Genomic DNA, 6,000 nt, shown 5'->3' on the forward strand with positions numbered 1-6,000 from the left:
AGCAGTAAATGGCCCTGTTGTCACTCCTGTTTATGTCGAATTGGCCATTAGGCCTGTACAACCAAAAGCTCTATTGATGTTGGCTAATCAGATTGTGACAATGGGTTTAGGTTAAGTGTAATTGGTGCTGTAAACTTAAGTAGGCAATATAATAGTGGTTAAGTATACAGCAACCAATTTCAACATGCAGATCTAAACTCTAAAAGTCCTTGGAACAGTATCTTGAGAAAAAAAAGGTGGATTTTCAGCATAAGGTATTGAATTGGACTAGAGTAAGGAAAAAGGAAAAGAACATCAATTTCAAACCATGTGACCACCTGTTTATAACAATACCTGTCTATAAAGGCCACCAGTTTATAACATATTAATGTCTATAAAGGCCATCTGTACATAGCAATACCTGTCTATAAAGTCCATATGTTTATAACACATTTCTGTCTATAAAGATCATATGTATGTAGCAATACCTGTCTATAAAGGTAATTTGTATTTAGCAATACCTGTCTTTAAAGCTGACCTGTTTATAACACAATCCTGTCTATAAAGGTCACATATATATTATAATACCTGTCAATAAAGGTCATTGCTTCATAAATTTATTGACTTAGTTACTTAGACACAAAGTACAATACAATTATGACTAAAGTACTTGACAAGCATGCAAATTTTAAAATAGAATTTCTCCTCTGACTTCACACAGGCTGTGGTTAACCTGAATGGATATTTATCAACTGAGGTAAGTTGATCATAAGTGAAATAAACTTGAAAAGGAACAAGACATATACTTGTTCATTGATTTATTACCAAAGAAGTCAAGTTTACAATACAACAAGGAAGATCATTTAAAATTTCACAAGGGAGGTAACCACTGATATTTGAGAAGAAACATCAAAGTTTAAAATACAAGTAGGATGTAAGTTTAATATTTTATAAGATGGTAACTCAGCCGTTGGGAAAAATAATAGATAACCGAGAAAATTTATTTTCAATCTGTAGATGAGGTTTTACACATAGACTCTGGCATTGTATATGAAATCTCATTTATTCTCTGATGTGTTTCGCCATCAAAACAAAGGTTCATTATTGGCTGAAATGCATGCCTACCTTTACAGGAATAAGTCTCTTGTCTCCCCAAGAAACAGGTGTATGTGTGCTGTTCTACTCAGGGTTTCCAAGCATGTTTAATACAAACATATTAAGACTTTGCCTGTTTAGAGAGATAATAACCATTAATCATTTATCTTCTTCCTTGTTAATTTCATATCAGCAATTCACTATAAAATCTTTCATATATCAAAAATCTAATTTCAGTTTCCATAGTATCCAAATGCCAGACATGTATGTCGCCTGTATGATCCCCTTCTGATATCAGTTGAAGACAGACTGAATGAAGCAAGACACCTGTTTAGAATTGGAAGATAACACTAATAGTATTTTATGTGGTTTCTGTGGTCAATAGCCATGTGAGGCTATCCACGGGAACACCTTACCATAAATAACTCTTCAGTATTCTATAGTATATGGTTAATAATCATGTGAGGCTATCCATGGGGACACCCTTCTTTATATTCTTTATATAGTCTGGGATCAATATCCATGTCAGACTATCCACTGGGACACCTTACCATAGACAAGAGGCCCAGAAGGCCTGTATCGCTCACCTTGATCTTTATGACGAACGGTACTATATCTGTGCATATGTTCCACAGTAAATGCTTAAAGCAATATGACAAATTACTCCATATGGGTTCTGTCCATTATTAGTGAGCCCCCCTCATCTGTGCAATGTTGAATTGAGACTTTCTCATGATGTTTCCAGTTAAATATAATTGATAGCTTTCTTTTAAATCAAGGAGAGAAGATGGTCAATCAATATTGCAGAAAGACTCTTAGTTATAGCTGGAAAGATGACCAAGGACAGCAGAAGCTTACTCGCCCTTTATATCATTGTTTACAAACACAAATACAACATATTTTAGACTTGTACAAGCCAACGATAAATAGAAAACAATTAAATGTAAAGACAGGAAAAATTATACATATACATAGGTACATATAATTATAAACCATAATCCTAACTTAAAACCAATATTAAGACCTTTCATGCATATCATTAGTCAGGTAATCCCCGCCCACTGGAGATCTACTGATAACAGTTTATTGTAGACCTATAAACATTGCATAGCGAATGGTTCAACTTAGAATTTCTTATTTATTTATACTATAATGATGAAGAATCTTACATCAAAATGAAGCTCTTGCAATTCCCTTTCCCGTCATGTATTCTTTATTTTAATACTGTGAATAGAACATAAGTAATTGGCTCACGTGTATTTTTTTCACTGCGTAACATTACTTATCCCAAGCATAACATTACTTATCCTAAGCCCTCCAGACCTCCAGTGGGCGCGGCCCAATCTATTTTTTTGGGAACAGTGTGATGCCACAGTAAAAGGTCTTTATAATTATGTGTAAATCATGCAAAGAAAACTCCCAGCCAAATATGTCCCATTCAGTAAGTCAGGAAGGTTCTACATATCTGTATATAAGCCTTTACTGGCCAAATATGATGGCTTTTTGGTTAAGTTGTTTAACTATTTTACCAAATTTAACCCCAATGGCCTTAAATATCATTATGGGTCAAGTTTTTTTTTCACACACTATGTGGGCACCAATAAGGGAACCTTTTGGCCAAATATTATGATCCTAGGCCTTTAGGTTAATCAGAAGTTGTTCAATGGTTTAACACATTTGACTGTTGTGACCTTGAATATGGGTCAAGGTCATTTCTGTTCTCAAATATTACCGGGCATCATTGAGAACCTATTTTAGAATAATATCACTATCCTAGATGTTTTGGATAATCAGAAAATGTCATTCAAAGGTTTAACACATTTGACCCCTGTGACCTTGACTATGGGTCAAGGTCATTTCTTTTTGCAAACTTTCTTGGACTTCATAAAAGGAACATACTGGCCAGATATAATGATTATAGGCTTTTCGATATTTCAGAAGAAAGCATTTTATGGTCAATAGTTATTAGTGGATATCTTCAGTGACACCATTGCAGAGATAGCACTCTAGTATTCTATACAAAGTCTGTGGTCTATAGCTGTGTCAGGCCATCCATGGGGACAGTTTACCAGAAATAACGATTCAGTATTGCTTTTATAGTCTGTGGTCTATAGCTGTGTGGGGCCATCCATGGGGACAGTTTACCAGAGATAACGATTCAGTATTGTTTTTATAGTCTGTGGTCTATAGCTATGTGGGGCCATCCATGGGGACAGTTTATCAGAGATAACAATTTAGTATTGTTTTTATAGTCTGTGGTCTATAGCTGTGTGGGGCCATCCATGGGGACAGTTTATCAGAGATAACAATTTAGTATTGTTTTTATAGTCTGTGGTCTATAGCTGTGTGGTATTGGCCAGCTGTGTCCATGGGGACAGTTTATCAGAGATAACAATTTAGTATTGTTTTTATAGTCTGTGGTCTATAGCTGTGTGGGGCCATCCATGGGGACAGCTGTCCAGAGATAACAATTAAGTATTGTTTTTATAGTCTGTGGTCTATAGCTGCGTGGGGCCATCCATGGGGACAGCTGTCCAGAGATAACAATTAAGTATTGTTTTTATAGTCTGTGGTCTATAGCTGTGTGGGGCCATCCATGGGGACAGCTGACCAGAGAAAACAACTCAGTATTGTTTTTATAGTCTGGTTTATAGCTGTGTGGGGCCATCCATGGGGGGACAGCTGACTAGAGAAAACAATTCAGTATTGTTTTTATAGTCTGTGGTCTATAGCTGTGTGGGGCCATCCATGAGGACAGCTGACCAGAGAAAATAACTCAGTATTGTTTTTACAGTCTGTGGTCTATAGCTGTGTGGGACCATCCATGGGGACAGCTGACCAGAGACAACAAATAAGTATTGTTTTTATAGTCTGTGGTCTATAGCTGTGTGGGGCCATCCATGGGGACAGCTGACCAGAGACAACAATTTAGTATTGTTTTTATAGTCTGTGTTCTATAGCTGTGTGGGGCCATCCATGGGGACAGCTGACTAGAGAAAACAATTCAGTATTGTTTTTATAGTCTGTGTTCTATAGCTGTGTGGGGCCATCCATGGGGACAGTTTACCAGAGATAACAATTTAGTATTGTTTTTATAGTCTGTGGTCTATAGCTGTGTGGGGCCATCCATGGGGGGGCAGTTTACCAGAGATAACAATTAAGTATTGTTTTTATAGTCTGGGATCTATAGCTGTGTGGGGCCATCCATGGGGGGGGGGGGGGCAGTTTACCATAGATAACAATTTTGTATTGTTTTTATAGTCTGTGGTCTATAGCTGTGTGGGGCCATCCATGGGGACAGCTGACTAGAGAAAACAATTCAGTATTGTTTTTACAGTCTGTTGTCTATAGCTGTGTGGGGCCATCCATGGGGACAGTTTACCAGAGATAACAATTAAGTATTGTTTTTATAGTCTGTGGTCTATAGTTGTGTGGGGCCATCCATGGGGACAGTTTATCAGAGATAACAATTTAGTATTGTTTTTATAGTCTGTGGTCTATAGCTATGTGGGGCCATCCATGGGGGGACAGCTGACCAGAGACAACAATTCAGTATTGATTTTACAGTCTGTGGTCTATAGCTGTGTGGGGCCATCCATTGGGGGACAGCTGACTAGAGAAAACAATTCAGTATTGTTTTTACAGTCTGTTGTCTATAGCTGTGTGGGGCCATCCATGGGGACAGTTTACCAGAGATAACAATTTAGTATTGTTTTTATAGTCTGTGGTCTATAGCTGTGTGGGGCCATCCATGGGGACAGTTTATCAGAGATAACAATTTAGTATTGTTTTTATAGTCTCTGGTCTATAGCTGTGTGGGGCCATCCATGGGGACAGTTTACCAGAGAAAACAATTCAGTATTGTTTTTATAGTCTGTGGTCTATAGCTGTGTGGGGCCATCCATGGGGGCAGCTGACTAGAGAAAACAATTCAGTATTGTTTTTACAGTCTGTTGTCTATAGCTGTGTGGGGCCATCTATGGGGACAGTTTACCAGAGATAACAATTTAGTATTGTTTTTATAGTCTGTGGTCTATAGCTGTGTGGGGCCATCCATGGGGGGACAGCTGACCAGAGACAACAATTAAGTATTGTTTTTATAGTCTGTTGTCTATAGCTGTGTGGGGCCATCCATGGGGGGCAGTTTACCAGAGATAACAATTTAGTATTGTTTCTTTAGTCTGAGGTTCATAATTCTGTGGGGTCATCCATGAGGACCACAGATATTTTAATATTCAATCAAAAGTCTGTAGTCGATAGCTACATGGGGTCATTAATGGGGACACATTACCACAGAAAACATTGTCATGTCAATTTTGAATTTATCTGTATATTTCATACCCTGGGTTATTTCCCCTTATATATAAAGGGATGTAATGGTGACGGTACAAGGATTATCTCCCCTCATAGAAAAAGGGATGTACTGGAGACAGTACAAGGATTATCTCCCCTCATATAAATAAAGGGATGTAGATGAATTATCTCTCCTGATATACAAAAGGATGTAGTGGATTGAAATAATGTATATTTCATTCAGCCATCTTACATTTATATGCTCTGTATCTGCAGGAGTGTATAACTGGCCAAACAATCCTGATGACCATTGGTCTGCAAATTACGGGGAAAATTCCTCTCTAATAAAGTTGACACATAATCAAATGCAGGTTAAGCACATGCACTTGCCCTTACAGCAGATTATGATGAGCAGATAAATTTCCTCCCCTTTTTCTGAACTCTTAACTCAAGCATATTTTTATTTCTCTGCATATCAAACAGATTAATGCAGGGTTTTATTTTGACCTTGACCTTTGATATCAATCATCTAAACTTACCTCCTATCTTCAATCATTGAGGCAATTAGCAGCCATTCAGTTCTCTGTCAGCAATATGTGGAGGAATGCATGCCGAGCTAACATTCATGACCTC

General features: G+C 37.6%; 1 protein-coding gene across 1 annotated transcript in view; it reads right to left on the reverse strand.

Annotated features, from left to right (window-relative positions):
• The window catches only part of LOC132554027 (mitogen-activated protein kinase kinase kinase 13-like), an 83,293-nt gene extending 77,293 nt beyond the window's left edge, over positions 1-6,000 (reverse strand). Inside the window, exon 1 of the mRNA XM_060218324.1 lies at positions 5,907-6,000. The gene's annotated coding sequence lies outside the window, so the exon portion shown is untranslated. The remainder of the gene's footprint in view (positions 1-5,906) is intronic.

Source organism: Ylistrum balloti, unplaced genomic scaffold (genome assembly GCF_031769215.1).
Source record: "Ylistrum balloti isolate Yb309-2 unplaced genomic scaffold, AGI_CSIRO_Ybal_v1 Utg370370, whole genome shotgun sequence".
Classification (NCBI taxonomy): domain Eukaryota; kingdom Metazoa; phylum Mollusca; class Bivalvia; order Pectinida; family Pectinidae; genus Ylistrum; species Ylistrum balloti.